Source organism: Carettochelys insculpta, chromosome 5 (genome assembly GCF_033958435.1).
Source record: "Carettochelys insculpta isolate YL-2023 chromosome 5, ASM3395843v1, whole genome shotgun sequence".
Classification (NCBI taxonomy): domain Eukaryota; kingdom Metazoa; phylum Chordata; order Testudines; family Carettochelyidae; genus Carettochelys; species Carettochelys insculpta.
Window position 1 is genome coordinate 69917959 of NC_134141.1, and position 24774 is coordinate 69942732.

Here is a 24774-nt window from a genome sequence, read left to right on the forward strand (position 1 = left end):
TGTTTTTTGTGAAACTCCAGACTAACATGACCATCCCTTGGAGACCATGAACAAATATTGTCAATCCAAATCTTGTTATTTGCAAAATAGAATATTTGCAAATTTTGTAACAGAGGCTGAAGATTACATATTTCCACAACATATATGTTTGACAGAAGATGTAATTTTCTGTTGAATGCATCCCAGTGCAAACAAGGAAGAGGTAAAGAAGGCAGATGTTTAAAATATCTTGGGAAGAGGCTTGTAAATAATTAGGAAAATTAATGTCAATGGGTTCACCTAATTGAGAATATTCTAAAAAGCCTCCTACATTCCTGTCCCTGCACATCCCCACGGTTGCTCTGTATCCCTTATCTGCCTAGGATCCAGGCTTTAGCCTCAAAAACAGGGAAGTACAGGATAGCAGCTGGGAAAAGGAAGAAAGGAGTGATGAACTGTCTGCTTGGATGAGTACAACAGTCCTAGCAGCATCAAGAAAAGTTTAGTTTTGTGATGATGGGAGCAGATATAAAATATACAGAGGACACCACCATCATTAAATAGCTGTGCGAAATCCAACAAATCAGATCCCTCTTAACAGAGTCTGTTCTACACCATAGCCATTTATTAGGTTTTTGGCATCATCAAGATATACTAAGCCCCCTGGAAGATATGGAACGTTTTCATGTGTCAGAATTATCAGAGAAGCTATTTTTCAGATCCCTTTGAGTCCCTCTTTCATATGCCCCTCCCATGACAGACCTGGCTTCCTACACCTTCTCAACAGTAGAACTTTATGGGCTAACCCTTCTAGGTGTGTATGTCCAGGCAGCAGCCCACACTTAAATTGCCAATCATGATACTACAACAGGTCCAACTAGGTTTGTCATCTCCCAATGTAAACTATATGTTTCATACTACATTTTATTTAATTCCTCTAGAGGAGGGGAAGTAGTGGGGAGCAGACATGGATCATATTTAGATATTCTGTACCTCTTCACATGATTCAAGGAACCAGGCAGGACAACTCAACTAGGCACAAAGACTTCCAGAACTGGGTGTGTTTGTAACTACACTTTCAAATAAGCCTTAAAACAACTCAGAAATTTACTTTCTGGGCAACCTACCTGGCAGGTCATATCCCAGCCACCTGCTAAGAGCTGAGCCAATCAGAGAGTAAGAACAGGGAGGCTATAAATATAGATGCTAAAGCTGCCCTATGGTCTCTGCTGCTGATTGCCACAGTACCAAAGATTGTGTTTGCTGAAAGGGGTGGATCTCAATCTCTCTGGATCCAGGTGAGTGCTCTTTCAGTTTTATTTACAGGAAAGAATGTGTTACCCTTGTGTGTTCAAGCTGTGGAACATAAATTTAGCTATCAGCAAATTATCCTGTACTCCGATTCTGTCTTAAATTATGTCTGCATTACAATATAATATCAATTTTAAGTCATTTAGCCCAATTTTACCAAGTGCCTATCTTCACTGTAAATGCCATTAGCTCGATTTGTGGTGCACTAAAATTGACATAATATCGATATCATATTGTAGCAATCTGACAGCTGTAGCTTTCAGTTTGAATTTAAAATTCCAAATGAAGGGCAGTGAGGAAATGCCATGTCTTTAAAGCGAATTCATTAGCCTCCAGAGATGTCCTGTATGTGCCCCATAATGCCCCACAGTTCTCTGCTCTGGCCTCTTCCATCTTCATTGCCCTCAGCTGCACAGGAGTTAGGCAACAGGAAGACCATTTCAATTCGGCACCTGGAAGCCCATGGATGTAGGGTCATAAGAGGCTGAAAAATCTTCTTTCTTTTTCTTTATGAGTAGCACAGCTGTGGGGTCTGTGGTTCTGTGTCTACCTCTGCTAGCTACCTTTTTTTTTTCCTGCGCTGCCTGGCACCAGCTGCTGCCATACCCCGACACCCGCAGAGCATGTGGCAGCCAGACTGTGGGTGTGAGTCGTGCTTGAATGATAGGAGGAGAAACTTCTTTTCAGCTGTTTACATGTTGTCCTGCTCCTGAAATCCCTCCCTTCCCTCCCCAAGAGGTGCCACGCAGTCTGGAACTTTCCTGCGCCCAGCCGCATCACATGGCTTGACCCCGAATCAATAAAAGCACTTGTTGCAGAAGGTGCATTCACAGTGAGGGTTCTGTAGCTGGCCATGGCAAGTCTCCCTCGGAGGCTTGTAAACTGGTGGGGGCTGTCTGCTATTTGGGAGTCTTTTAGCGACCCAGAGGAAGTCTACCTCAGCAGTCACAATTTTTGGAGCTGGTTATAGTTGGGGGCCTTTTAGCTGCACAGGGAAGTCTCCCTGGGTGGTCATGATTTTTGAGGCTGGATGTAGTCAAGGGTCTTTTGGCCATTGGGGGGAAGTCTCCCTTGATGGACATAATTTTTGGGCAACAGAAGATAATACTGTGTCACTAGAGTGGCCGTCCTCTCAGAGGAAATTCTTGTATGGGCTTTATCCAAAGGCCAAGGGGCTGGCTACAGGTGGGGATCTTTTTGCTGCTTGGGGAAGTCACCCTGGGTGGTCACGAGTTTTGGGGCTAGCTATAGGCAGTGGTCTTTTAGCTGCCCCAAGCCCTAACTGATTTTATGGTGAATTGTATTTTCAGTGTTGTGCTCATGTTTACTACGGAGACATGCATTTCCAGGTTTTACACTGGTTGCAAGGATGAAAATTCTTGGTCTAAGGGTCTTCTTTGCCAGGTCTAAACCTAGATCCAAGCCTGGGCCTGCTGGTAATAGGGGCAGGTGGTGGGTCCTGCCCTGGAGTGTTGGACAGCATACTTGGAGTTCCTTCACCTGGACTTCCTCCATGCTGCAGGAGGGGGTGGCCTCATTCTGCCAAGTTGGTGGCCATCCAGCATAGGCCTGGGCATTAGAGCGCCTCACCGTAGGGTTTTGGAGTATATCCTCCTCAACCCACAGGTCCAGAAGGGTCTGTACCTTTTGCCCAGTCCAGGAGGGACCCACCTCTTGGTGCCCTGGGCTGGCTCTTGGGCCTTTGAGACAAGATTACTGATCTGAGGATCTTCTTTGCCAGGAGGTCTATATCTGGACCCAAGCCTGCAAAGATCCAGTGCTTTTGCATCCCATTTTGAAAACCTGTTGGTTGGGAAACCTGAAATCTTTTTTCTAACTTTTCCTAAGAGCTTTACTACCCTTCCCGTCCCCTTCCCTCAATTATAAAAAGCACATCTCTTATACAGGCAAGCCAGACCCTGCCTGGAAAAAGGGATGTTTGTTTAACTTGGCAGGGGAATGAGGGAAATGAAATGTGGGAAGATGTCATCGGATACCCACAGCCACATGAGGGGCATTTTTTTCCCATTCTGCACCCGTGAAAATAGCCAGAATGCTATGGGGCTCATGGAACTGTGGGATAGGTTCCCACAATACACTGCTGCAGCCGTTGATTTTTGCAACTTGTGTGTGGCATTAATAAGTTGATTTTGTGGGGAGCATGTGGGAAGGTAAAGAGGCTCAAAAGTGAATTGACAAAACCCAGCATTAATAATTAATTAATAAAATCGATTTTAGCTTGTAGTGTAGATGAAGCCTTAGAGAAAAGGGACAATATGTAGTGTGAGGAGGGTCTGTGAATTCTTGACTGAATTAGCTGTATTTATTGGGAGAATATCATGTGTTAGAGACAGAGATTCTTTGAGAAATGCAGGGAATGGATAATTTATATTTTAATTCCAATTCCTGTACCTCTGTGGATATAGGAGGCAGATTTATGTTTCACCAGCAACTGACAGGACCCATCAGCTATTAACCTAAGGGCTGGAACATTTCCTGTCGGGGAGATACCAAGACTGTTTGCTGAAGAATAAGTAAATGTACTGTGGTTTTGTGTACACGTTATTCATAGTATTCTAAACACTATTTACAATGCGTTCTGTGCACATTGTATGTTTGTTCTACTAAGGAAGTATATGGCTTTCTCTCTTTGAAAATGACTGGGACATAACTTGCATTTACTAGGGTTTTACATTCAGTAGCCCTGACCTTTAATTTTATTAATTCTGAAAAAGAGAAATCTGGCCTGTACTTCAGCACAGAATTAAGATGAGACACAGTGAGAAGAGTGTATTGATTATATAGAAAACCCTCTACCTCCATCACACAGCCCTTTTCTTCCAGTGGTTAACCTGACTGAAGAACAATCAAATCTAAATAAAGAATTATTTATTTACTCAAAGGTACATAGCATGCAAAGCAAGGGGTTAAAACAAAAAGGCTTATTGGCATGTATCTTGCCTACACCATAATCTTTCCTTGCAAGTTTTTGTAAATTCTCTTCAGTTCAATTAACTGAGTTGGATCAAACAGCCTACTTGCTGAAATTTCTGCCTCCCTTTAGGCTATGTCTACACTGCAGCTGGTTTGGTTTTTTTTCCCGCAGCATTACTTATTTCGGCATTCTAATATCTAAATATTGGAAAATCGCATTCACACAGCTACAGTATTGCAAAAACAGCCATCGCATGAGTCGATAATAGCTGTGCTTTGTTCACATATGTTCTTTTTCAATCTTGAAACAGGGCAGGGCATTCTCAAAAGTCATTTGTAGAGCTCTGGTAATTATTTGGATGGAAACCCCCTCTTATCTTGAACTACCCTGCATGGCTGTGTGAATGCTTTGGGGTTTATGTATTTTGGAAAAAAGGCTTTTTTTTTTTAATGTGGGGTGGGGGTGGGGAACAACACAATGTAGACAAACCCTTTGACCCTATCAGTATTTGAGACTCCTTGAGTAACCTCAGTCAACCCATTTCGTCCCTAAGACAGCGTTCATTCCCTTTGCTAATAGGATTAGGTCTGGGAACAGCAAGAAGTCCTGAAGCACGTTATAGACTAACAGATGTTTTGGAGCATAAGTTTTGTGGGCAAAGACCTGCTTCTTCAGATGCATGAGTGGGGGGGCCGTATTTTTCAGAGGGGTATTTAAAGTGTGGGGTCCCAGTAAAAGGGAGGGCCAGAGCTGACAAGGTCTTTTCAATCAGGGTGGAAATGGCCCATTATCAGTAGCATGTATCAAAAGAGTCAAAAACAAGACAGCTAAGTCAGTGGGGATGTGGCCCATTGTCAGAATCTAATGTGGAGGTGTTAACACCCAAAGCAGAGAAGCTGCTTTTGTAAGGGGCCAGCCACTCCCAGTCTCTGTTTAATCCTTGGTTGCTGGAGTCAAATTTGCAAATAAATTGCAGCTCAGAGATTTCTCTCTCCATTTGATTTTTGAAATTTCTTTGTTTTAGGCCTGCTATTTTTAAATGTTACTGAGTGTCCAGGGAGAGTACTGTATTTGTAGCCAAAGAGCAGGTATTGCCTGATCAACAACTTTCGCACTGTTTCCTCAAGTACTGTTGGTATTCCTTGGACTGTCATTTCATTTCATTCTGGCAGTTCCTTGACCACCCTCCTTGTTTTACATTTTTGCAGCCAGGCAGGATGGGACATAAACTGAAGCGCACTTGATATTGATAAAAAAAAAGGTACACTTAACTCTGTCATTCTCCACATCACTGAATCTTACAGAGCTACTGTCATAGCATGTTACCCAGGCACTTAGTGGCCCATTTCATTTTTAATTTTGTCTGTGGTGGAGTGAAGCTGATACACATCATGTTAAACTATCCTTTGTTATAACTTAAATATAATTATACAGACCAAGATGCTGCAATCCACAGTTGTAATCTTTATCTCTGTCAGACAGGATTGTTTAAGCTACCTCGTGGTTTTAAAAAATGTGGCACGGTTAGGAAATAATTATGGAAATACATTCAAAATGACAATCATGCATTTCAAATTCAAGTTAACACAAAAGATTAAAGAAATGAAAATCAACACAAACTAATAAAACTCAAAATATGTGCTACTGCGGTAGCACTAGTTGATAGCAAAATCACTTAGCAATTTACAAATGGTCACATTGACCTGTGTATTCAAATAGAGCTGTAGGGGATTCTTTTAAGCCATATTAATGTTAGTGAGAGTTAGAAGTTATTGTTCAGAATTTCTCCCTCTTTCTAAAAGGTAAATACTCTGGCTGGGGCTAAGGGCATGTTAATGAGCGGGTTCGAAAGATGCTAATGGGGCACTGCAGTGAATATGCAGAGCCTCATTAGCATAATGGTGGCCATGGAGATTCAGAAGTGTGGCTTTTCAAATCGTGCGCCACCTGTGGAGACGGGACCTTCCGAAAGGACCCCCCCCAGTTTTCAAAAGCCCTTCTTCCTATCTGTGATTGGAAGAAGGGTTTTCGAAAACTGTTGGGGGGCCCTTTCAGCAGGTCCCATGTTCACGGGTGGCGCGCGATTGGAAAAGCTACACTTTCGAATCTCCGTGGCTGTCATTATGCTAATGAGGTGCTGCATATTCATTGCAGTGCCTCATTAGCATCTTTTGAACCCACTCATTAACATTCCCCTTTTGAAAGGAAGGGGCACTTGTAGACCCAGCCTCTGTTTAAATTCTCACCAGGTATCCAAATAACAAATATAGAAAAAAATACATATGTTTTGAGTTTTATTACAGCAATACCAATATGTCCTGCTATACCGTGCCATGCGATATGTGAAGCTGATGTAGTAAAACATGATGAGTAGCACTTTAGCAACCATGACATCCAAGTAAAGAAGAGCTAGCCGTGTTAGTCTGTACTCCAACAAAACAAAGCAGCAGAAACGTGGCACTTAAAAGACTAACAAAATGATTTATTCAGTGATGAGCTTTCATGAGACAGGATCTGAAGAAGTGGGTCTGTCCCACAAAAGCTCATCACCGAATTAATCATTTTGTTAGCCTTTAAAGTGCTACATTGCTGCTGCTTTGTTTTGTCCAAGTAAAGAATGATTCAGTGCAAACCCAGTTATCAGAAATATTTTAAAGGATGTCAAAAACATTTATTAATGAGCTTTGATTAATCAGGAGCATTATGGAGGTTTAGGATTCGTTCAGGGGAAGTGAGTTTCAAGAAGTCTGGAATCAAAGGAGTTGGGATGCATAGGGTTTAGTGTTTTGATAGCAAACCAAACATCCTGTTTGGGAAATAGCCCATTTCAAACATCTATTAAAATTTTGGACATCTGTCCTAGCTTCACGGGTCGCAAACCCCTCTGCCAATGTCTTAGGGCTTTCCCTCTGTTCCCCAAACCCTTTATCCCCCTAGGAACATTAATGTGCCTATTTCCTATTAGGTTGTCATTTCTAGTGAAATTTGTTTCATATGCCTTTGAAGGAGATGATAAAACCCCAATTAACTACAGCCACTAACATTACCAGAAAAGCAAATTCACGTTGAACATGCACATTAGATGTCCACACTTAACTAATTCACCAGGAGACAATTATGGAACTAGTTTTATCAGTCTGAAATTGCTCTTTTTATTACATAAATTCAATCTGTTGTATTCACTTTGGTGTGGTAGTTTAGATACAAACTGGTCTGTAATTCACATGTCCATATTTTCCACTTCTCCTGTAAAATCGACATCATATAAACCACAGCGAAATGTATGTTTGAAATAACCAGAACTAAAGTGCTTCCTTTTAGGAGATCAGGGTCCTTGAATATTATTTAACTCGTATGTCTGACTGTGCTTCAGAATTAATTTGTCTTGTGCATTGTAGTTCCTGCACAAATGGACAGGTGAAATAAAGATCTCTTTTTCTGTCTGGTAGCTGAAACAAAGATGAGAACTGAGATTGTGCGTGTAAATCAGTCTCCTGATGAACAATTGGTCTAAACACTGAACATTTATATTGTGAAGAGCTGGACAAGCCTTGCATAGTCAGATTCCCAACATCTACATTTGCTCATCTGGCACACAGACTCATTGTGATCATCTCTGCTTGTGGGAAGAAAACTATGTACAACTGAAAGAGAAACTCGCTGATCCTCATCACAAAATAATTTCATTGTCTGTCTCTAGTAAGTTTAAAAAAAAAGACATGGCCCTTTAACAGCTTTATTGCCACGGAATATGCCTGGTGATTATGCAAAATACACCCCCTAAGACTGCCAGATGTTCCAGATACACATGTAATCTTACAACCTCAGTTCTGAAAACAGGCAGCATTACTGCACAATTCGCTACACCTGGTAGGTGATAGGGCATTTGTAAAGATTTTAGTGGTGAATTTCGTATTTCACCAGAAACTGGTGCCACAAGCAGCACTGATGCTACAGTAAGGAAAAACCAGCAGTGAATACTTGCAATCTTTCCATTCCATCTTTGATCTTCAAGAAGCTCTCACTGTGGTGCTGTGTCAATGTGTCATTCATGCTCTTTAGGCAAATGTTCTAATCTGGATTTAATATTGAGGTACTGAATGGTCTCTCTCTATATTGCAAATTTGCACATAATTCCCTAAGCTTACTATCTTTGGGGAAAGCAGGTGCTTCTAAATGTGACAGTGTGAGAGCTTGACTGGTTGTAAGTACTAAACTCCAGCATGAATCTTCTTCATGGTGCAGATGAAGTAAAAGCCCATCTTCTGGATCCAGTCCTCCAGAAGCTTATTGTCTACATTTTGCAAGCCTGCCATAGCTTTATACATAATGATGGATAGTGTTGCTGAAAACTGTGCACATCCACTTAATTAGGATCTTACATGTTTCACATTTCAGTTACCTTATTAACAACACTTCCAAATTGCTATTTCACTGTATTCTCCTGAGTCATCTAGCTTGTGTTTCTTCTTCCCCTCGCAATAGCCTCTTCAATATTGCCTTCTGTTATACATCAGGCTAGCCTCCCAGGTCCCTGCTGAGATACTGTAGCTGTCCAATTAATTTAATGATATTGTTTCCTTACTAGAAGATGAGGAGTTTAATCCACAGGATTACTCTGAGATTGTATGGCTCTATCAGGACATTGCTACGCTCATAACTGTGTATTTGAATGCACTAGTGGGAATTTATCATACTTATCTGAAACGTATGACATACTTGATTTTCACTTTGAAAAGAATGGCACAGCTCAATCCTTTCTGTAAAACCCTGTGAGAGGACGCTCTTGAGGAGGAAATCTCCATAAGAACCCCTGGTAGAGATCAGTCCTGTATAGTCCCCTTGTCAGTCCCTCTCTTTAGAAGGCGCTGAGGTCTGCTCCCCAGTCTGGAAACTCCCTGTAGAGCTTCATAGAGGTAGGCACATTTGTCACTAGTTGTGGTCTCTTGTGAGTCCCACCAGTGGTGTAGACAAGAGAAAACACAGGTGAATGGTGCTTGTCCACATCTCATTTTGGGGAACGTAGAATTTAGTTCAGGCTATTTTACTGACTTCTGTTTTCTAGCACTACACCTCTGAGGCCCACCCAAACTCCATGGAAGCCTGGCCCTGTTGGAGCTGTCCTACCAAAGATTCCGCTCTCCCTGGAAATCATTAAAACAGCCTCAGGACACAACACACTTTCCAGGACCGCTCCATGAATCTGGAAAGGGAAGGATGCATTTTTCCCTTCCTCTTTTTACCCACGCCTCTCCTTAGTTTGTTCGGCCCCCACATTCAGCTTTAGAGTGGATCCTGCAAGTTTTTTCCCATTTGTGATTCTTTCTATTTCTGCTCAGCTTGTCCAGTAGAACTGATAGTACTTAACCCTGGTTGTCTAAATAAGTTATAGTTCTATCCTAAAAACTGCAAGGAAAATACCGGTAACTTATTATGTTTGCAAAATGTTATATTTTCATTCATGCGCACAACATAATGCTGACAGCTGAGTGTCATGGCTGCAGGGTGAGCTTCACTGCAGACACCTTTTAATCCTCCCTTTGTGTACTTGTCAGGTGGCAGGACCAGTTTTTTTGCCTGGTTCACAAGGACAGAACAATGCAGCTTAGTCACTCTGAGACTGACTCTTTGGGCTGCAGACATGTTAACATGATGGGCCTAGCTGGGTGTGGCACTTGATCTTCCTTTTCTTCCATGGAACTGTGACCAATCAGCTGACTAAAGTGACTAAAAAGCATTATTTGTTCCATCACCCAAGAGTACCCAGGAATCAGAGACAAGGGTTAAAACAAGGCCTGTATGCATATTTCCCTGACCTAAATGCTAATGATGATTTGCTTGCTCTGACAAATCCCATTCGGCTCAATTATCTACACTTGCAGCCTGGGAGATGACTACCCTGACACAGTGGGTTGCTGTACCTCTCTGCCCAAGGCTCATCTGCGTGTGCTGCTGCTAACCTACTCACTCCCAACCCTTTCCTTTTCTATGCCTGACATCCCTTAATGCTGTAATGTCCCCTTTTGGTTCCAGGCTGAAACCTGGGAAAAGTAAACTTTCCCAGCCTGGCTGACATGTTCTCCAGCTGATAGTTCCCCTCATTGTTCCCTTATGTTTTGATTCCTGTCATTGTTCTGGTTCCTGTTTGATTCCCTGCTAACAGCATCCTTTCATTTAATTCAGTCCAGTCTGACAGGCACACGTCAATTGCTATGCAGCTGATATCTCTAAAAATTAATTCACATAATGCCCTCATTCTCCACACTATGTTTCATGCATAATATCACCTTGGTTTGTCACAAGGCTCAACTACCAGAACTCATTTTTCTCAGCTTTCTAATCAGAATCTGCAGTGCCCTTTGTTAATGCGCACTCAAGGGACAGTGTTCTTTACTTTGCTAGAATATGCGGTTCAAAATTAGCAGTTTACTATTAAAGAACAACAGTGCTTACCTGGGAATGCTACTTAACATGCATGTCTTTGTTGCTGTTATTGTTTAGTCTTATCCTTTGGTTATGTAACCCGGAGGCATTAAGACTGATGAGGCTAGGTCTATAATTACCCAGAAGGTCAACAGCTGCGATGTGTTTTTTGGTTCATCATTTGCATAGCAAAAATTGACTTTGTAGCCATCAACTTCCATGTCTGTCTACAGCAGAAGGCCAATGGGAGTATTCCCCCCCATTAACCTTCCTTAATCCTCACAGCTTGCAAGGAGTTCCAGGTCAACATTGACCCAGGAAAGTGCCATTTGATGCATGCATGAAATGGCGCCCCAGAAGATCAAACCTAAGCAGTTGATCTTCCATAGTCACCGTAGATGCGCGCTGAGAAAGCACAGGAAGAGGAGACCTCCTGTAAGGAAGGTTTCCTTCCGGGGGGGATCCCTGCGGGCTGCGCATCTACATGGCTATTTTGGAGTCCAGACGACCTTCTTCTGGACGCTGAATCACATGGCCATATACTAATGAGGCTTGGGAAATTGACATCCATGCCTCATTAACATCTTCTGTGCAGCTCATTACCATGCCACTTCCAGAGGAAAGGGCATGTGTAGAAGAGGTCATAGGCTATGTCAACACTACTGAGATCTTTCAAAAGAAGCCCTTCTGGAAGATCTCATTCGAAAGAGTGTGTCCAAACACAAAAAAGCAGATCAAAAGAGTGATCTGCTCTTTTGAAAGAGAGCATCCACATAGTCATAGAATCATATCATAGAATCATAGAACACTAGGACTGGAAGGGACCTCGAGAGGCCATCGAGTCCAGCCCCCTGCCCCAATGGCAGGACCAAGTACTATCTAAACCATCCCTGATGGAAATCTATCTAACCTGTTCTTAAATATCTCCAGCAACGGAGATTCCACAACGTCCCTTGGCAATTCATTCCACTGTTTGACCACCCTGACAGTTAGGAACTTTTTCCTAATGTCCAACCTAAACCTCCCTTGCTGCAGTTTAAGCCCGTTGCCTCTTGTTCTATCCTCAGAGGCCAAGAAGAACGAGTTTTCTCCTTCCTCCTTATGACTCCGTTTTAGATACCTGAAAACCGCTATCATGTCTCCCCTCAATCTTCTCTTTTCCAAACTAAACAAGCCCAATTCTTTCAACCTTTTTTCATAGGTCCCATTCTCTAGACCTTTAATCATTCTTGTCGCTCTTTTCTGGACCCTCTCTAGTTTCTCCACATCTTTTTTGAAGTGTGGTGCCCAGAACTGGACACAATACTCCAGCTGAGGCCTAACCAGCGCAGAGTACAGCGGAAGAATGACTTCTTGTGTCTTGTTCAAAACACACATGTTAATGCAGCCCAGAATTATGTTTGCTTTTTTTGCAACAGCATCACACTGTTGACTCATATTTAGCTTGTAGTCCATTGTAATCCCTAGATCCCTTTCTGCTGTAGTCGTTCCTAGACAGTCTCTCCCCATTCTTTCTAAAGTGTAGTCCCCACTCTTTCTAAAGAATAGGCCAGGGATTGAAAAATCAGGTGCCATGGGGTCTGCTCTTTCATTAAGGAAGCTTTCAAAAGAAGATGTTCTTCTGGAGTGGAAGAGCGCTTTCTAAAGGAGTGCCATATTCTTTCAATTTACTTTTGAAAGACCGCTTTTTGTGTGTAGATGCTATGTGGGATCTTTTGAAAGAGCCCCCTTCTTTCAAAAAGCTTCAAAAGTATTTATTAGTGTAGATTCAGCCATAGAGCCTTTTTTGAAATAGAGCCATTGGACACATGATGGGTGTATCTACACTAGCTTCCTCCTTTTTGAAGGGGCATGGTAATGAGTGAATATGCAGAGCCTCATTAGCACAATGGCAGCTGCACAGGATTGGAAATGCTGCTTTCGAAACGCACACTACCCTTTTGAAAGGACCCCCTGATTTTTTGGGGCAAAAAGGGCTTCAAAAGCCCCTGGCTATGCATGTGGCATGCATATCAAAAGCGGCATTTCCAATCATGCGCAGCTACCATTATGTTTCTGAGGCACTGCATATTCAAGGCAGTGCTTTATTAGCATCTGCTGAAGTCCCTTATCACCATGCCCCTTCTGAAAGGAGAGGGCAAGTGTAGATGTGGCCCATGGCTTATTTCAAAATAGATGTTAATCCCTGGCTATGTCTACACTAGCTCCAGAAATTTGAAAGGGGCATGATAATGAACCTAATTGAAAGATGCTAATGAGGTGCTGCCATGAATATTCAGCACCTCATTAACATTAGGCAGCTGCAGCACTTCAAAAACACCACTTCCGAGCGTGCGGCACGTCTACACAGGGTCCTTTTCAAAAGGATCCCACACACTTCGAAATTTCCTTATTCCTATTTGGCTATAGGAATAAGGGGATTTCAAAGTGTGCAGGGTCCTTTTGAAAGGACACCGTGTAGACGAGCCGCGCATGTTTGAAAGTGGCACTTTCAAAGTGCCACGGCTGCCATTATACTAATGAGGCACTGCATATTCATGGACAACAAGAAGTCCTGTGGCACCTTATAGACTCACACACATTTTGGAGCATAAGCTTTCGTGGGCAAAGACCCATTTCATCTGATGCGTGTCTTTGCCCATGAAAGCTTATGCTCCAAAATATCTGTTAGTCTATAAGGTGCCACAGGACTTCTTGTTGTTCTCAAAGATACAGACTAACACAGCTATCTCTGATACATATTCATGACAGCACCTCATTAGCATCTTTCGATTAGGTTCATTATTGTGCCCCTTTCGAAGTTCTAGGGGCTAGGGTAGACATAGCCCCTGTCTTAGTAGCACCTATTTCAAAATTGCTATCTTCCTCATGAAATAAGGTTTAACAATTTTGAACTAAAACACTCACTATTTCAAATGTATTTTGAAATAGTGGTTGCATTGTGTAGCCACTAAGTTAGTTATTTTGAAATAATAGCCGTTATTTTGAAATAACTGCTGCGTAGACCTACTCCTATTGAAGAGCAACAGCACTTGATTGGGAATGCTGTTTAGCATTCATTAGTGATTGTTGTTATTTAGCCTTACCCTTTAATTAGTTTTTTGATTATATATTGTTTATACTCAGCCCACACAGGATCAAAATGAGAATGTTTCTGATGCTGCAGCTCTGATTAACTGAATTATTTAAGTAAGGTACAATATGATTTAGGAAGGTTGCGTTATAAAGATTTTTATGCCTGCCATGGTGCCTATGGCCAGCCTTGTGGTATGTCCAATGCATGGTGCTGTGTCATCTTGAGGATGGGGTGGAGAGCTGGGGTCATTGCACAGCACAATGTCTTCTGGTCTTCATGGGAGGTACAGGAGCCATTCCACTGACTTTTAGCCAGCTCCTGGGGAGTTTGAATAAGGTCATTAACCAGTCAGTGGGCTGATGCATGGACACTTCCTCCCATCTTAACCACTCCTTGATCTACTGCTAAAAACATTGTGAAATCTAACCAGAAGCCTTGGAAAAAAAAAACAAAAAAACAAAAACAAAAACCCGACTTATTTTTTTCTCCTCCACGTATCAGTTTGAACTGCTATATTTTTGCTATAAGTCATACTTCTTTTTATGTATTATAGCACAGAAATGGAGGTCAGTATAACCGTACTTCTTTTTACCTCCAAAAACACCATCTCAGACTATGTTCCTCCGTACAAAACCAACAAGAAGCCTTGTGACACATTATAGGCTAACAGATCTTTTGGAGCATAAGCTTTCATGGGCAAAGGCCCACTATGTCACATGCATGTAGTGGCGAGTCTGTAAGGTGCAACAGGGCTTCTCATTATTTTTGTGGATACAGGCTAACACAGCTACTCCTCTGATACTTCTTCAGTGCAACAGAAACCTTATTCTTCGGGTTGTTTGAAGGTGAAGCAGATAAAGGAGTAGAGAAGGAACAATACTTCACCAGCAGTAGAGTGGATGGTTTACTAATCATTAGGTATCAAACTGGAAAACTTTTCAAGATCCCAAGATTTCATGAGCTCTTTAGTAATGTCTAGTTTTGCCCAGGCTGAAAATTCCGTGAAAACCAGTTGTCTTAGGATACTTTATCTGGCCACTTCTGGCGAAAACCAGAGGATTTAGAAAGACGTGGTTTTGTGTTGGTTACAAAGAAAGAGAATCTCAGCTGGAGTAAATTTATGCGTCTCCACAGAAGTCAGTGTTTCATAAGTGACTTACAGCTAGAGTTCTTACCTGTACATTGAAAAAAAAAATAAGAATAAGAAAATATCTAACATTTTGCACATTTATCCACAGAACAATAAATTATTTGTCCTTAGTTGTAACAGTCTGGACAGCTATGTAGCAGAGACAATTTCTGCTTCAGTGTAAAGATGTATAAGATTAATTTGGCTCCTCATTTGATTGACAAGGGTTGGTGGGAAAATGCAAAGCGTGCACATTAAAGCTAAATAAAACATGGCTGTGTTTTTAAAGAACTCGTCTGCTTATTTTATCAAATTGAAATTTATGACAGAGGTTGTTCTGCAAGGGACATATGAATTCTAATCTGTTTCCAGTGGTGTTAGAAACTGCCTCATATAATGGTATCATCAGTCAGAAGATTTTTTGAAAGATGTGTTCTCCTCAGTGGGTATTAGTAAATATGTTTTTTTAAATTGACATTTTAAAATCTTTTCTAATAACAATAATCTCTTTTTACTTGTGGGCAAGGCCTTAGGATAATTGAACCTAGAATACGTTATGTGCTTTTGCTTTTCATCTAAGAAGCATTACTCCTACAGTGGATGATTACTATAATTATAAAGGCCAGGATGGAAAGAAATATTGATTAAATGTCTTTTCTTCCAATGTGGTGCTTCATAAGCTTCATGAGAAGCTTGAATAATAAAACATTGCTAATTATTTAAATAACCCTCATTGCAAAATATTTTACATTTATCAAAAGAATTTATACTGTTTATTTAATATGATAAAAAAAATTCAAAAGCGTGGTCATATGTCAGGTCCTCTCTACTGTTTTGGTCCTATGTTTGTATTTAAGCTAAGCTACATTTGCTCAAAAATAATTATCAATCCTTCTTTACTGCAGTGATAGAAGCATCTCCTTGGTTATATCAGGATTTGTACTTGGTAAACCTACATGACAAGAAATGTGGCCAAATTTTCAAAAGGGCAGTGTGACTTTTTGGGAATCAGCCAGGTTTGTAAGGGGTTCTGCCACCATCAGCCTTGTATCCCTGTGTGTCATGTGACTGTGCAGAGTGGTCCAAAGCTATGACTCCCAGAAGCACACAAGCCTCGCCTGGCTTTGCTCAACATGCTTGCTCCTTGTAGCCTCAGTTTAGGTGACCATATTTCCCTATGCTGAATATGGGACACCAGGTAAATTGAATTGTATTTAAACAAGCGCAGCAGCAATAAGCTATTCAGATGTTCAAATTACCATCATGGGGATTGAGCCCCCATTAAAAAGAAATATTGTGCAGTTGGATTCTTTTTATTTATCTTCGTTTCTTTAAGGCTTTAGAGTTCAGATAGGGTGGAGTGACACATGCACCTGTAACCTCCTTGATCCTCCCAATATGTACTCCCATACGCTTCTCTCAGATGGGTGGATGTCCGAGTGACCTTTCCTGTCCTGCACTCTTTGCCCTCCATTCCTAGCTGGGCAACAGGACAGCCCCACCTCTCCTGATAACTGGCACCACATCTGCCTGAGACAACCCCCAAGGAGTGTGCAGAGGCGCAGGCCCCATGCCACCTTCTGCCAGGGTCTGCACCAGAATGTGGCCAGCAGCAGCCTTTCAGCATGGCATGGCAGAGAAGGAATAAGAGCAGCTTCCAGTTGTAGGGGAAGAGAAGCGCGGAAAAGAGATGTCCTGGCAGGTGCCTTTGCAGAGCTCATTTCTTCCTCCATAATCAGCACTGGATGCTCCTCACTCACAAATGGTGGGCGGATGGCTGCCAAGCAGGGGACCTGCCAGTAATGCTGGGGAGGGGAGACAAAAATATGGGACAATTTAGGAGTTAGAACTTCTGCAGGAGACCTTAAATACATTATTGTTTTTTTTTCAAAACTTGACATCTAGTCAGCCTGGCCTTAATATCCTTCCAGCCCTGAATTCTCCTTCAAATCATCCTGCTGCAGAGATCGACTCCTCTCACTGGACCCTCGGAGAGAAAGTGTTAGTTTTGCTGTGTTTACAGAGACAGGGAAAATACCCTACCCTGTTAGCTTTCTAGCAGCACACTCTGGACTTATAGAGCACTGAGGTTTTATAAAGAAAGCAAAGCAAGTTTATGAACATGGATTAAGTGACGCCAATTGAGAGAAATAAAGGTAGAAATGGAAACAGAAGTGAAAGCACACATCTAGTGGGGACAGCAGCCCCTGGGCAAAGCTGGGGGCAGGAGGGGGCCTGCTCCATGCCCCTGGAAGTGGGGGTGGTAGGACCTCTGGCAGACAGAGCAGGACTGAGGGCAGCCAGCCTTCAGAACCAGCCAAACTGCTGTGTATCCCCTCTACCCAGCCCTCAGTGATGTCCAGAGCACAGAGCTCTGGCAGCCATTTAAAGCACCCAGGGTTCCAGGTGCCATTCCTGCTACAGTAGCAGTGATGGACAGGCGTCCCAGGCCTTTTTGTATTGCCAGGCTCTGGGGTAATAGTTCCCTTTGCCCCCTTCCCGCATAGGCAGGCCTGCACACATCTAAAAGTCAAAAACTTAACCTACCTAGCCTTCGAGATGTTTCTTCTCACCCACGGTCTCCTTTCCTGCATTTGCTGACCAGATGAATCAGTTCCCATCACAGAGGTCAGGTCATTTGGTTTGTTTGACTCCTAAGGGGAAGGGTTAAGATGGTGTCTCTCTTTGGTTTTAATGTGCCCAAAGGGACTTCTTTGTCTTACAAGCCTGGACAGGAATTCTGACTCCATTTGTCTGGCCGGGATGCAGAACCATGTGAATTTTCTGTTTCATGAGTTCAGGAACAAGGTAACCCTGACAAATGTAGCTCAATGAGATAATGTGAGATTTCACTCACAATCCTTTGTCTAGGACATACCACTTTTGCCCAAGTCTACTTTTGTCTACTCTTTAACTTCTTCTAGTTACACCATACCAAGAGAACTGATGACTTCACATACAACATTTACCAGCATGTGGCTGTTTTTCATGTCATTTTTTGTACAAATATTACAGCAGTAATGTAGGGTGTGAATACAGACTTGACTCACAGTCATCTTCCCTTTTTGAAAATGAAAACTTCACCCGACATATTTAGCCTCCTCTTACACTTGCAGTTCAAACGTGAATGCAAATCTGAGTTCTCCCATCTTAAACTTGTAACTATTGGTGCAAGTAACCAGATGGACACCATTTATTTTTGCAGCTACAAAATGCAGGTGGAAAAAGAGAAGCTGGGTCATAAACCTGTGAAAAACTCAACGGCCTCCCGCAGAAAAGGCTGTTTCTCCAAAGTACTTAAGCTCTTAAGTTTAAGCACAGGCTTAAAGCTAAGTAACCCTGTCCTTGAATGCTTTGCTGAATAGCTAGGTTGAATAAGATATCAGGATTTTGCAGCACTTTGACTATGATGTCAAACACCTCCAGCAACAAACAACAGAAAGTAAGATTAAAATTCCTTTAAGTTTGTCATAGTGTGCTAACTTGCCCACCAATATCAGCTATGTTTCCCACATTAGGTGTAAACCAGCTGCTTTTCTTTCACAAGCTTGTGTCTTTCAGGTGATGGGAAATCTGAATAATAATATTGTCTGACTTCTGGGCCACTGGATGTTTTAATTATCTCAGAAGCAGGAGCAGCATGACCTACAGATACATATCTTTATGATGTATGTAGCACAACTTTTCATTTAGATAGAAAGTTGTATTTTAAAATTAAATGCCTCTTGAAAAAACATGATTTACATTGAAATGTAGTTATATTCTAAAAAGTGTGTCTGTAAAATTGGCATCATGGGATTTTGTATTCATTCTCTGGCAGTGGCTTCAAAAATTATACTTGCTACTTTCCTACTTGCTAGCACTGAGAACGCCACCAGGGACCTAATTGTAAAGATGGATTTTATTTGACTTTTATATCACTGGCATAATAAAGATATTTCAGCTAGGACTTTTAACAGTTCTCTTGGGCTGTGGCCACACTAGCCCCTCCTTTTGGAAGGGCTATGGTAATGTGGCACTTTGGATTATGCTAATGAAGTGCTACCATGAATGTGCAGCGCCTCATTAGCATCATGGTGGCTGCGCATGCTTTGAAACTGCCAGTTTTAAAATGCACGCCACCCGTGTAGCTGGGGCCATTCAAAACACCCCCCCCCCGATTTTGAAAACCCCCTTTTCTCATCTGGTTTTGGGAAGAAGGAGTTTTTAAAATCGGGGGGGGCGGGGACGGGGGCGGGTCAGTTCGAAAGGCCCCCAGCTACATGGGCAGCGTGCATTTCAAAACTGGCAGTTTCAAAGCACACATAGTTGCTATTATGCTAATCAGGTGCTGCATATTCATGATAGCACCTGATTAGCATATGCCTAAGTGCCACGTTATCATAACCCTTCTGAACAGAGGGGCTAGTGTTGCCACAGCCTTGGTGACTGCACCAGAAAAGAATCTAGTTCATTCCCTCTTCATGACACTGATTCTGAGGTGCTAAGAGGAGTACATGTTAATAGAAGTGTACTCTGTTCAAAAATAAACAGGTATAAGACAGACTATCCAGAGGGGCCTGACGCTACTTTTTTTGGAGTCATTAGAAGAAAGGCAGTTTAGTCTATGGACAGATATATGGCGTGGTAATGAGGACACCTAGATTCTGCTCCCTGATGTTCTACAGACTTGCTGTGTAACCTTGGGGAAGCCTCTTCACCTCTGTCTCGTTCCTCTCCTATTATAGTCAGATTGTAAACTACTGGAGACAGGGATGGTCTTTCTTTTATTATGTGATTGTACACTGCCTACCACAGTTGTACTATCATCTCATCTGGGTGTTCAAGGTGCTACTGTAATAAAAGAAATAATATCTATTGGCTTCATATGGAACAGAACTGGGCTCAAGATTCAGCTTGGGTAAACAGAATGTGCCTTTTCACATTCCCTTTTCTCATTGCATTTTAAGGCAACATTTCTTCATTAAATACAATCTTTATAAAACGCAAGATCTAAACACAGTTTCAGTGTTTTTTTTTTCTCAAGGCTCAAAGAACGGTCTGGGCTTAATGATCTTATACCACCCTATAATCTTTAATTCTCTTTCCTGACCAACTCCCACTGAACTAGTAACATCCATTTTCCCAGCCTCTTACGTTCAGAGAAAAAACATATTAATTCAAATTATTAGTAATAGAGTGGACATGTAGATGACAAATTACACTTAATTCAAGTATTAGCTTCAAATCCTGTGTGGTTGCTCATCCAGAAAATCATGTCAGATGACAGCTCCCAAAAAGACTAGTAAACTAAGTGCTGTTACATTTTCTTAGACAAAGCACTAAACTGAATTTTTGTGTGATGTGGGGAGGGGAAGAGAACACATTGAGCACTCTGCCCACAAAATAAAACACAAGATGGTAGCTGCTTCCAGACCAGTTCTTTTCATTGCCATAAGCCGGTTCTCTGTATTTCCATGTGAGGTATTATAGAAAACAGAATGGCTACAGCCCTTTTTTGTGAAGAGCTGAGAAAGGGGAAGAAGAACATTTCAGCTTCTTAATAAACATAATGGCAATACAACAGTTGTGGGAAGCTGCCTTTAACTCATTTTCTTCTGTTCTTTCTTACTAATCTCTGAAAGCACGCAATCTGGTGAGTTGAGCTCCAAGGTGAAATTTGCAAATGTGGGGGTTAAGATAAATTACAAATTAAGAAGCAAGCTGTCATCTGATTATGTTATGTACTTGTCAGTATTCACTGGAATGAAAAAAACAATCACTCAAGCAAGCACAGTAAGGTTTGTGCTTATTGCATATGGTAGTGAGGCAGGCTATGCTTGGACAACCCTAATATTTGGTTCCCACAAAATTTTATACATAATATAGACAGTCAAATAACTCAGGAATCTCCAAACTTGTTCACAATTGGGTGCATCTTTTAATCACAATGCTATAAGACAGGCCAACTTCTCTCACCCAATCTCCCAACCTGATTAAGTCCTGCCTGACCCCAACTGTCTGCCAGGGGCTAGAATCATCACAGACAAAATTCTTTCTTTCCACCACATGCAAAAAAACCAATTCCTCACCATCCTCAACTTCTATCTTGCCCAGACAAATCAAAATTACTCCTCTTCTCTTTGTGCCCAGGGCCAAAAGAGTAATTTCCTCAGAAATAAAAAACAATTATCAGTCAACTTCCACATTCAAAAAACTGTTGATGTTACCCTACCTTAAGTAATCATAGCTTCATCGCTGTTGTGAGGTACAAGTATGATCAGCTAGTCTGAACTCCTGCATTAAACATGTCAAAGAAACTCATGGAGTAATTCTTCCAAAAATGCCCTTAACCATTCCTGGTTAAACAATGGTGTCTTTTAGAAAGCCATTCAATCTTGATTTAAAGACTTGGGCTATGTCTACACTAGAAAGTTTTGTACACAAAACTTGGGTTTGTTAACAAAACTCGCAGAAACTGTTGACAAAAAAGCTGTATAGATGATCCAGGAGGTTCTGTTGTTGACAGAGCAGATCAAAAGATTGATCCACTCCTGTGTAGGTGCCATCTGTCAACAGAAGTTTTGTCAGAGCATCTCTTCCAACAGTGACTTCTGTAGACAGATGCTTCCAGTGTAGATGTAGCCTTTGAGTAATGGAGATTCCACCACATCCCTTGGTAAGCTGTCCAAGTGTTATGCAAATACAGTTACATATATGCACTTTTATTTCTAGTCTGTATTTATTTAACGTCATCTCCAGCCATAGGCTATTGTGCTTTTGTTTGCTAAATTAGAGTCGTTTAACATATCAATTAATGGCATGCCTCTCCCAAGTCACACACATTTTCTTATCACTTCAACATTAAAATCCTCTTGTTCAACAACTTTTCACAAATCAATTTCCTTCAGCCTTAGGCAAATAAAAATGGATTCCTCCTTCTTTCCTTGCAGAAATAATTTCCCCTCCAAAATCAAACCAGTTTTCCTCATTACAATTCAAATTCGTACCTTCACACATGCTCTAATGAATCCCACCACTTGCCAAACTCAATTCACCCCCAAGGAGGCTATCCAGATTTCTGCAGGCCACTGGTGAACCAGAAAAACAGTTTGGGAGTCTCTGCAAAAACTGGTGAATGCACTACAGATTTCACAATTCTGAAGAAATATTCTTTTCTTTCCTAATTTCTTCTGGTGTCTGGGATGTTTTGAGACTGCTTTCTTTTACTGTCCTGGGGTACTTCAATGTGTGTGTCAATGTACATCTGATCACTAATCGAGAAGCTTGTGCTTTCAAAACACACGGCCTGAAGTCAGACTTTCAAAATTCTAAATTCTTACCAGTCAAAGCCTGAATGTGTCACAAACTAGAGGTGAAATTAGTTCTTTACTAAATCAATATATGCATATTAGAAAAACTTGTATAAGACATTAGAGATGTAGTTAAAGATTATGGGACTATTAGGCCTAATGGCGCTTGATTTAGGAAGGATGACAGTTCTTCACAGTTGCCAGGAGTTGATATATAGCTGATCAGATCAATGCTCTATCCCATTGATTATGTCTTTGACAATGGCTAACACCAGCTATTTCAGAGGATGGTATAAGGAACTTGGTAATGAATGAATATGAAACAATCCATGCATAGAAATTTTTGATTAATCTTCATTTATTTAGTAGTTGACCTATGTCTTGAAAGGCTTTCACACAGAGCTGTTTGGAACTTTTTCATTGGATTGACTTATAGCTGGAAAATGAAGCTTCCACAAAATCAAATTTTTGTAAAGGAATTTTGTAAAGGAATTGATCTTTTTTTCCCATTGGAAAACTGAAAATGTTTTGTTTCAAGTCAATGTGCTCCAAACTTAGTTTGTTAAACTGACCCAAAATGTTTTATTTTGAGTCAGTTCAGCGTTAAACCCATTGTCTCTTGTGAACCATTGCCTCGTGGAAGTTGTAGTTCAGAGTCCTGACACTCTCATTCTTGCATATGCAACAAGCTGCCTGGCCCAAGGATGTCCTATAGGGATGTAATACAGTCTCACCTCGGAGGTGGGTTGCACCATGGGAGTCATATAGCTGCATATGCATCATGGGCGATACATTTCCACTGATGTCCATCCTGACCATGTTGTGATCACTACCCCCTTGTGATCTGTTCAAGGGCACTCTTTTAGATTTCAAGCTCCCAGTCATCACTTTTCTTTGGGGAGGGGTCCATGTCCCTCTCACTGGACTGGGGACTTAGGATTTCAGTCCCCCACTAATTCATTGTCACCATTCCAGCAGACCTAACCTTAGATCAGCATCTGCTGTTTGCTGTCTCAGGGACAATGACAGAGTTAACCATTACCATCCAGCTTTCAGAAAGCACTTTACATTTATAAATATAAATAAAAAGTATTACAAGGGAAAACATAAAACAATAAAGAACCCAACTACATGCTAAGTTTACTAGATATTACTCACTCATCTTCCACATCGAAATGCTGCCAAGTTCAAACCCTTCCAGCAAGGTTTTGCCCTCCTGGTTACATCAAAATGAGGGAGACCCAAGTCAATTTACGATGACCTGTTATACAACAAGCTTCTCTTTTTTGTCCTCTGTGCCTCCTGAATCTAATCTAAACCAGTGAATATAGCTCCCTCAGATGGTGGTATGTCTCTGGAACTATTTACCTTTCTCATGATTTGCAGTAGTTCTCTGCCACTCAATTTACTTCCTGGGGGAAGTTCAGTAACCCTCCCTCTTAGGACTAGAATGGAATCCCTGACTTCCAATGATAACATTAATAAATAAAATATGACTAAGCTTATGGCACTTCTCAATATAATGATCTTTCAAACTTTGCATGCTTTGAAAGTCTTGCATCTGTCTCAATTTACTTTCTCTGTGCCATTCATTATAATATCTCCTATTTAATGTATTATTTCTTCAAAGTGGAAAACACTATAGAAAATTGAACGCATCTAAAATCCTGAAGGACTCATTAAAAGAAAATCTCTTGTAGTGAACAGAACCTAGAAATTAGCTTGAGATAACAATGGCATCAAGATATAAAAAAAACAATTTAAAAAATCACCATCTTTCTTGGTTCGTCTCCCCCTATTCTCCAACCACACTCAACCACTTGCAGGCCCCTCTTTGTCATTTGCTTACTAGACAGGCACAGTTCTTTCATTCTCTCTTCTTACTGTAGCCTGTCAAAGCCTTTAATCACTGTGTACCTCCCAAGAAGGCTTCACTTGGCTGAAAGGACGTACATGCATAAAAATCTTTACACACATCAGGTGCAAAGTGAGGTGCTGGTAAATTCTCCAGTACAGTTTGACTCCGTAAAATGGCTAGTCTCTTGAGATAGAAGGGCAGTTGACTTCAATGTAATTTTAGTTCAAAGTGGTATGTCAGCTATAGTTTTGATCCATTCTTGTTGCGGATTGTTGAGAGCTTAATTAGGTGCTTATGTGTGACAAGTTCTGTGTGTGACAAATATGAAGTGCATTCAGTGGACAGAACACAATCCTCTGTCTCTGGCCTTCTCTCTTTAGGATGGGAGAAGGTAGCATGAGATTATTTTGTTTGGTTTTGATGGGCAGTCTACTGCCTGAGTCTATTTTCTAAATGCTGCTGTGGACCAATGAGGATGCAATCCTTGTTAACAGTAGACCCCCAACTTACATGATTTCGATATGCGCTTTTCTTGCACTAATGTGAGTCAAAATCAACAATTACTGCCTGGCTACTGTGCCCACCCTCCAGGACCTGCTACATGCCTGCCACCTACAGCATGCCCTGGCTGCCCCTCCCAGCTGCACCCCCCTCTGCTTGCTGCTGCCTACCTGAAAACTTCAGGGTCTCAGCTGCCCTGGCAAAGTTAGTAGCAGCTCTGTGTGCCTGCTGGCTAGTGCAGTGATGCTGCTCGTGGCGGTCGCCCTGCTG